The 9671-nt window shown below is 47.2% G+C and overlaps 1 pseudogene; it reads right to left on the bottom strand.

Moving 5' to 3' along the window:
• Positions 1 to 5168: 5168 nt before the first annotated feature.
• LOC126095781 (5S ribosomal RNA) lies at positions 5169 to 5286 on the bottom strand (annotated as a pseudogene).
• Positions 5287 to 9671: the final 4385 nt, after the last annotated feature.

Here is a 9671-nt window from a genome sequence, read left to right as displayed (position 1 = left end):
GTAATGGTTGGGACAAAGGTAAACCTCCTCCTCCTCCCCCTCCCCCCCCCTCGGTCGCCCTCCCGGCTCGCCCTCGTAGTCGGGAGGAATCGTGTCGGTACGTTGCCCAACCAGCCACATGTACACTACCTGCAATTTCCCATAAACTCGCTCGAAAAAACTCAGCATAGTACAGGTTGTTTGTAGCCTCCATGAGAATATAACCTTGCTAATTTCTTGAGTCCACTGTTCACTTAGCGCATCTATTTTCACATGATATCTTGCGAACCATGGATGAAGGGTATCAGACGCATCCCATATTCCTTGACTTCCGGAAAGCGTTTGACTCGGTGCCCCACTGCAGACTCCTAACTCAGGTACGAGCATATGGGATTGGTGCCCAAGTATGTGAGTGGCTCGAAGACTTCTCAAGTAATAGAACCCAGTACGTTGTCCTCGATGGTGAATGTTCATCGGAGGTGAGGGTATCATCTGGAGTGCCCCAGGGAAGTGTGGTAGGTCCGCTATTGTTTTCTGTCTACATAAATGATCTTTTGGATAGGGTGGATGGCAATGTGCAGCTGTTTGCTGATGATGCTGTGGTGTACGGGAAGGTGTCGTCGTTGAGTGACTGTAGGAGGATACAAGATGACTTGGACAGGATTTCTAATTGGTCTACAGAATGGCAGCTAACTCTAAATATAGATAAATGTAAATTAATGCAGATGAATAGGAAAAAGAATCCCGTAATGTTTGAATACTCCATTAGTAGTGTAGCGCTTGACACAGTCACGTCGATTAAATATTTGGGCGTAACATTGCAGAGCGATATGAAGTGGGACAAGCATGTAATGGCAGTTGTGGGGAAGGCGGATAGTCGTCTTCTGTTCATTGGTAGAATTTTGGGAAGATGTAGCTCATCTGTAAAGGAGACCGCTTATAAAACACTAATAAGACCTATTCTTGAGTACTGCTCCAGCGTTTGGGAACCCTATCAGGTCGGATTGAGGAGGACATAGAAGCAATTCAGAGGAGGGCTGCTAGATTTGTTACTGGTAGGTTTGATTATCGCGCGAGTGTTACGGAAATGCTTCAGGATCTCGGGTGGGAGTCTCTAGAGGAAAGGAGGCGTTTTTTTTTTTTTTCGTGAATTGCTACTGAGGAAATTTAGAGAACCAGCATTTGAGGCTGACAGCAGTACAATTTTACTGCCGCCAACTTACATTTCGCGGAAAGACCACAAAGATAAGAGAGATTAGGGCTCGTACAGAGGTATATGGGCAGTCACTTTTCCCTCGTTCTGTTTGGGAATGGAACAGGGAGAGAAGATGCTAGTTGTGATACGAGGTACCCTCCGCCACGCACCGTATGGTGGATTGCGGAGTATGTATGAAGATGTAGATTAAGCATCCCGATCTACATCAATGCAGTGAGGAGAAGACGAAGAGGAATTCTTGGTTGACTGACGGGAGATATCAGTATCGCGAGAATGGAATGCTGGTGCTGAGGATCTAACCTATACAACCAATACAGAGAGATTCCGTGATGATGTTACAAACTTTCGAAGATAATGGACAACGGTAAATGTGTAAATTTGTGTGAAGGAACGATTCTTTGTGAACGACAGAGTTGTACCGCTCTGATACTCCTGACAGTGGAATACATTTACTAGTGATACTACTAATATTGTAGGCTACGCAACTCTCCGAGATGGTAGTATGTACCAAAATAAGAAATAAATGTACAGTAAATATAAGCCCTAAAATGTAACCTTAGGAGAAATGCAACTTTACGAACTATGGGCAGCTGTTCACTAGAAGAAATGTGTTTCACAGTAGCGAAGATGAACAAGTGGTTCAACATGGTTCAAATGGCTCTGAGCACTATGGGACTTAACATCTGAGGTCATCACTCCCCTAGAACTTGGAACTACTTAAACCTAACTAACCTAAGGACATCACACACATCCATGCCCGAGGCAGGATTCGAACCTACGACCGTAGCTGTCGCGCGGTTTCAGACTGTAGCGCCTAGAACCGCTCGGCCACCCCGGCCGGCTGAACATGTGGTCGTAGCTCTTATGGTGGTCATTTCAGAGCCCATGTTTACCAGACATTCTTGCTTCTTTTGGTCCGTGTTTACTCAACGTCTTTCTCTAGTTTTGATCCTTACTACCACCTCTGAAGGTTCTCCACTCTACAGACGCAGCCACACCACCACCGGTCTGTGTGTCCCACTGTCAGAGGTATCAGAACGATTTTCGCTTACAACTTCTGCACCAAGGTCTCTTACCTCAGATTGGTACATTTACCCTTCTCCATCACCTCTTAATGTTTGGAACAGCTTCAGGGAAGCATCCTGCATAAGCTGCCTGACGAATAAAGTACAGCACTAAAAAGACACGGTCTGACGTCAATGTAATTTTGTACACGTACACACTATCGGGCAGGTACGTAAGTAATTAGAGTTGCAATTCTCTGAGACAGGTTGAACGGCCACCGCAGAGTATTCACGTTGTTTACCTGTTTAGTGCTGTCACCAGGCCTTGTAGGGTACGTAAGAGCTGTGAAGAGCGTCAGACATCACTGTGAAGGACACAGAGATGCCATATATTTGTGTGAGACAGCGTTACCAGCGCCTCGCAGTATGAAAGGGGGTCTGCATTTGGCCGACTGATCGAACAGTACAATATCCATATTTGTGGCAGTTTCAGATGTGACAGGTGGTCCAATGTTGGGTTGCATGGGTACATGTCAGGAATATTCGTCGTCAAGGTTCGCACCGGCTTCACACCTGCTCCTGCCATCCCAGAACAAGTAATGGACTCGCAGCAACATTCTGTATCATCTCACACTTTTCGTCGGAGACTAGCGGCCGACTGTCCAGAGAAATACCGTGCCACGCGCAGGCTGTTCTTAACGCCACACTACAGACTGGTGCGTTTCGAGTAGCGCCGTGACCAGGAATCAAGGACTGCTGACGAATGGCGTCGGATTGTGTTCGGCCATGAATCAGGATTCTGCACTGCTCCGCATGACTATCGGCGGTAAGGATGGATGGCGCAAAATACCATTCTCCCAAGGTTTTGGAGAGGCACAGAGTCCTGGCGTCATGGTACGGGAACCATCGGGTACGAGTCGATGTCACGGTTGGTAGCGACTGAGGAAATGCTGGCGTCAAAACGGTGCGGCGTGGACATTCTGCGATCTCACGTGCTACCCCTCATGCGACAGCACCGTGGCGCCATTTTTCTGGGTACTTTTGGTCCGCATTTGGCACGCGTGTACATGAAGAGTCTGTGTGATGTTTAGGTACTCTAGTGGCCAGCAAGATTCCCAGATCCGTCGCCGATACAACACGTGGCGTACCAGCTCGGAAATCAATTCCGCACGAGTGCCAGTATCCAGGAAATCAAGCTCTAGTTACAACAGCTGTGAGTCAGCTCGCTTCAGGAGAGGGTAGAACGGCTTTGTGACACCCTTCGCAACCGTGTCAGGGCATGTCCAGGTCAGAGACCGTGCGTTGTCGTACTGGTAAATGGGCGCTAATGCCATGTTCTTTGTAAATTTGACTCCAATTTGTAACCATTCAAGCATCATCACGTACCCTCCCAAGCCGTGGAGTTTCTTTTAGTTTTCTCCTCCCCTTATGGGTGCATCACTTCTCTTTTGTCAGTCAGTCGTGCTAGACGAAAGGAACTTTCACGTGTTGGTGTCACTGCCAATACGTGCGTCCGCCGCTCGTGGTCTCGCGGTAGCGTTCTCGCTTCCCGAGCACGGGGTCCCGGGTTCGGTTCCCGGCGGGGTCAGGGATTTTCACCTGCCTCGAGATGACTGGGTGTTTGTGTTGTGCTCATCATTTCATCATCATCCAGGAAAGTGGCGAAATGGGACTGAGCAAAGATTGGGTAATTGTACGGGCGCTGATAACCACGCAGTTGAGCGCCCCACAAACTCATCATCATCATCATCATCATTATCATCATCATCATCACTGCCAATACGTACAGCTCGATGAAACTTTGACCATACATAGAAAGAAAAGACGAACGGAAATGCCATTTATCAGAAGAAAATAATTATACTGAAATCACCACGATTCGTGATGGTGCCCTGGACATTACAATAGGGCGTGTGATGCTTTGCAACTTTGTCCGACGCTGGCCAAAAGGTTGGTAAGAAGTTCCTGTGGTAAAGCGTTCCAGTCCTCCTCCAGCGTGACTGACAACTGCTGGATGGTCGCTGGTGCACGTGGACGTGCCGCAGTACGTCTCACCGAAGCATTTCAAATGTGCTCGATAGGGTTTGAGTCAGGCTACTGGTCTGGCGAATCCACCTGCCGAGTATCCTCCCGTCGCAAGAGCTGCTCTACCCACGCTGTTCAATGCGGTTGCGCATTGTCATCCATAAAAATGAAATCAGTGTCTAATACACCCCCAAAAAGACGCACATGAGGACGGAGTACCGTATGACAATAACGTTGACATGTGGTTGTACCGTCTTCGAAGAACTGGAGGTCACTACGCCCATGCGACATTATGCCCACCCACACCGTAACATCTGCACCACGAAAATGATCATGTTCGACAATTGCCTCATATGGCGAGGGATGTCACGTAGTGTACCCAGGAACATTGTCGAACATGATTGCTTTGGTGGTCCGGTTTGTTATGGTGTGGGGAGGCATAATGTTGCACGTGCGTACTGGTGCAAATCTTTGAACGCGGTACTCTCACCGCTCAGTGTTATTGTGATCCTGTGCACCTGCCCCAGCAGCATCTTTCGAGGATTGCATGGGAGTAACTGAAAGGCCTGCAGCGTATTCCTGGCTTGAGCAGATGAGAATATAAATACCACTTTCATTTTTGCTATTATCTCTCCGTCTCTTTCATAGCTCACACTACTCTTGAGAGGGCGTACGTGTTATTTCTCGTCTAGTGGTGCCACTACTGCTGGTCTACGTGCCGCTCTGTTTTGTTAATTATTTAACCACTCCGTCTACAGGCCACAAGTGACCCATCGGGAACATCCGATCGCCGTGTCGTCCTCAGAGTAGAATGCGGATAGGAGGGGCGTGGGGTCAGCACACCGCTCTCCCGGTCGTTATGATGGTATTCTTGACCGAAGCCGCTACTGTTCGGTCGAGTAGCTCCTCAGTTGGCATCACGAGGCTGAGTGCACCCCGAAAAAGGGCAACAGCGCATGGCGGCCTGGGTGGTCACCCATCCAAGTGCCGACCACGCCCGACAGCGCTTAACTTCGGTGATCTCACGGGAACCGGTGTAGCCACTGCGGCAAGGCCGTTGCCTTGTTAATTATTTGGAGTACCTAAATTTATAGTTTGTTCAAATTTCCGACACGGTTCGTGTAGTTAAATAGCAACCACATGCTATGCACTCGTGCTGAATTTCATGTTACAGTTGATTGATATAAATTTTATGAGGGGACTTCCTGACACAGAACTTTTTCTAGTTTTTATATACTGTATGATGTTTAAGGACAGTTTTGATTTATTTGTTGTATTTTTTGAGTGAATACGCAATTCAGTTCGTTACCGATACATCACTTAAGCAAAACATCGTTATGTACTTGAGCGTTTGGCCGTGCAGCTGTTGACTGCTTTTGTTAAAAGCAACGATGTACCCTGGAATTGTCTAAAGCCATTCGTGATAAATCTTTGTAGCCCAAGTGCAATATTTCCTCGCTTCCCTTCTGCTGCTCCTAAGTTCGACATTACTTCTTTTCTGTCCTTCTTCTTTTGCTTGTGCCGTGCTTCTCGCGGATACGCAGGGTCGGCATGGTTAATCGGATGTGGCAATGTTAGTTGAAGGGGTGGCCGGGTGGCCGGATGCCCTTCCTGCCGCCGCCCCGTACCCCCTGGGACGTAATTAGTGTACCCTAACTGTCTGCGACTAGTGTAATCCATGGAACAGTGCGAAAGAGTTCAGATGTCTGCGAGCCACGTAAATGAGGCGGCACGTGGGGACCAGCCCGGTATTCACCTAGGGAGATGTGGAAAACCGCCTGAAAACCACACCCAGGCTTTCCGGCACACCGGCCCTCGTCGTTAAACCGCCGGGCGGATTCGATCCGGGGCCGGCGCGTTTACCCGAGTCCAGGAAGTAGCGCGTTAGCGCGCTCGGCTAACATGACCGGTTTAGTTCGACATTACTTATGCTGAATTTATTTTAAACATGTACCTACATGTTACGTGTTGTGAATTGGCAGGAGCCAATTCACGGAGTTTGGAGGAAGCCGAAAGGCACGTGTTTAAGCTCACGCAGGATGGCGTGAGGTCTGGAAAATGACAAGGAATTATAGTAGCCAAAATTAGTACATAGCTTCTGGAATACTTAACTTTAATCCATAATTGGAGAACATCGCTCTTGATGATACATAATTACAATCTCAATATAAACTGGTAATGGCGCCTTGCTAGGTCGTAGTAAATGACGTAGCTGAAGGCTATGCTATCGTCTCGGCAAATGAGAGCGTATTTGTCAGTGTAGCTTCGCTAGCAAAGTCGGCTGTACAACGGGGGCGAGTGCTGGGACGTCTCTCTAGACCTGCCGTGTGGCGGCGCTCGGTCTGCAATCTCTGACAGTGGCGACACGCGGGTCCGAAGTATACTAACGGACCGCGGCCGATTTAAAGGCTACCACCTAGGAAGTGTGGTGTCTGGCGATGACACCACATTACGCATTTCAGCTTCCACGAAAGTTTCGCCTCAGGAAGAGTCTACGAGTCGCAGAGCAGGGAAAAATGTGGGAAGAGGAGGAGGGAGACAGTGAAGATCACGTGGCACTGATGACGACATCGAGCAGAAGTTGCTGATTTCAGCCGGCCGGTGTGGCCCTGCGGTTCTAGGCGCTTTAGTCTGGAACAGCGTGACCGCTACGGTCGCGGGTTCGAATCCTGCCTCGGGCATGGATGTGTGTGATGTCTTTAGGTTAGTTAGGTTTAATTAGTTCTGAGTTCTAGGCGACTAATGACCTCAGAAGTTGCGTCGCATAGTGCTAAAAGCCATACATGAATGAATTGCTGATTTCATCCTTTGCTGGTACAATTGTAAGTTGCGGCATTGGACAACCTTGAAGAGAAGAGGACAAAGTGAAGAAGTTGTGGGTCGACGTGTCCCTCTGGTAGCGGTCCGCGGCGCGGAGCGGGTTGGCGGCAGGTGAACGACCGCCTACACTCTCCGCGGAACCTGCTTCTATTTCCACGCCGCGCGCTCTGGGTCAGCAGAACAAACAGCTCACACACACACACACACACACACACACACACACACACAGTGCCGCAGGCGTCCCCGCAGGGTGCTTCGGGCCGGGCCGGGCCGGGCCCATAACACTCGCAGCAGAAATAGCCGCCTTCGCCTCAATGGGACGGCACGGACCTCTAACGCGGTCTGACCGCCAGCCACAGACAGCTACTCTGACGTAATCACGGCGCCGACAGGCTGCGGCGGCCGTCCAAGGATCTCATCTCACGGGGATGGTCAAGGTAATCTGCCGCACTAGGACGCAAGGCAGAATTCTAGAATTTGTCGTTTCCCAAACTATGGCCACATTTGTGATTGGCTGGTTGTTTCACAATTACGTAAGCTTTCTTTTTCTGGATACGATATTCTTAAATTCAGCAACACTAATTTAAACTCAGGGAAATATTTTCCAGAGAGTGGTAACAATCAAAAATTTTTGTTAATTTATTTAAAAGTAGTTTCCATAAATGAACTTTATCTTCGGGCTAGAATGGCAACAAAAAAATTTAAAAACAAAACGTGACAGCTCAAATTCTTCATGTTAGACGCTAGTGATTAAATAGTTTTTGGAACGTGTTGCGGTGCTGTTTAGTTGAAAGATGCAGTTCTTTATAGCCAGAGATCCAGAGATCTTTTAGCCCACAAAACATCTCAGTGAGTGCGCCACAATTTGTCAGAACTGTTTTCAGACAGGCGCTATACCTCTCACACCTGCAGACAAATTTATTACCTGGCACAGAATACGACACTCTTGCGCTCAGCGCTGTTTCTTCGAGCAATGATGGAATGCAAAATGAATGTTGAAGTGAAAATTCAGTTTCTTTAAATTCAGCAGCATAGATTGGACGAAAGTTTGCTACCTCCGGAAAATACTCGTATATTCCGTTCTTTGCCCTCGCCTCTCTCGCCTCCCCCCCCCCCCCCCCTCGTGCGAATAAGAGGAAATTAATGTGTGAGTGTAAACGCTGAATATTTACAACCTACCGCAGTGGTGTAGCTGAAGACAAGCCGAACAATACGTAGACCTTTTGGAGCCTGTCAGCTTCGCAAACAGCCGCAAATCTGCCTACAAGGCTTGGGCAATGCACTCTGCGCGAGATTTTGACTAATATCGTCCTGGAATATAAAAAAAAATTCTTTCTGCATTTAACAAAGTGTGAAATTTAGGTTTGCGTATATTTCACCTTAAAATATAGAATATTTTAAAAGCATAAAAGTAATAATTAAATCTTTTTTCTTGTCTGGCCTTCATATTACGAAACTCCTGGTCTCGTAAAGGGAACGTTTAGGTGGAATTGTAAACGTAAGTATTACCTGCTTGAAGTTTATAAGGCCTTTTTTTTCATTCATTACTCTCACTGAAAACTTTAAATTAATAATCTCGACAAAACAGCAGACTAAGCTGGCGGCTTAACGGAGCGCCATCATGATGCTCATCTCAGGGGGCGCGCATGCGCTGTAGCTTAAGTGGTTTTTGTAGGCCAGTTCGTGGTTGTTTCCCGGCTCCTCAATCCAACTTCCCCTACAGCAGTGCGCCACGTTGTCAACTGTTACCGTTTACACCATGTATAGAATCCTTTAATTTCGTACCCAAATTAAAGAGCAGCGGGCAGCTCCCAATCGACTGGAGAACGGGCAAATGTTGTTCCAGTCGTTGTTTATAGATTATCAGAAGCAACTTTACAAGTTTCCGAAAAATTTTCAACAAATCTAGATAGAAATTCATCAGGACTAGTAGGATGCAGGGAAATATCAGTAGGCTAGATGAGGAGAGCAAGATTTCAGTTGTAACTTGGATAACAAAAAATTCAAGACAGTTCCGAACGAAGTTAGCGACACTAGTTGCGCCTTTCCTTCAGTGTTTGCGCAAGAGCACCCCCATTAAAAGTTTTCTTTTCTTCGTCGAAACTACGAACAACGGGTCTTTTTCCACTGAGTTGTCTTTTACTATATTTCTTTGAATCTTTTTACTACAAAATTTTCGCGCCTGTCTCCGTACCCTTCCTTTACTGAAAGCCATATTACAACTTTTAACTGACCTAAACAGCACAGTTTTTTTAGTGAGCTCTTCTACTTCGACAGTCTTAGAACAAGCGTGAATTTCCTCTCAGATGTCTCATTTGCAGAGAATTAAAACTATTCCCAGTGCTATAATACGAAAGGATGTCTCGATTTTACCTGCCGACTGTGTTACTTTGTCGTCAGAGAGCAGAATCACCCCGTAATTATAATCTCTTCATTAGATATTAACTGAGTTATCTGCATACTTTGCGGCAACACCCTTGTAGTGACACTGACTGCATGTAGCAGACTCACAGAAAAGATCATGGACACGCACCGCTAATACAAATTTTATAGCACGTTGTAGGCAATAGAAGGCCGTTATGGAGGAACGCTGTTTTTGATTTCATTAAGCTTCATATAAATGTTTG

This window comes from Schistocerca cancellata, chromosome 8 (assembly GCF_023864275.1).
Source record: "Schistocerca cancellata isolate TAMUIC-IGC-003103 chromosome 8, iqSchCanc2.1, whole genome shotgun sequence".
Classification (NCBI taxonomy): domain Eukaryota; kingdom Metazoa; phylum Arthropoda; class Insecta; order Orthoptera; family Acrididae; genus Schistocerca; species Schistocerca cancellata.
This window is presented reverse-complemented; position numbering and strand designations above follow the sequence as displayed.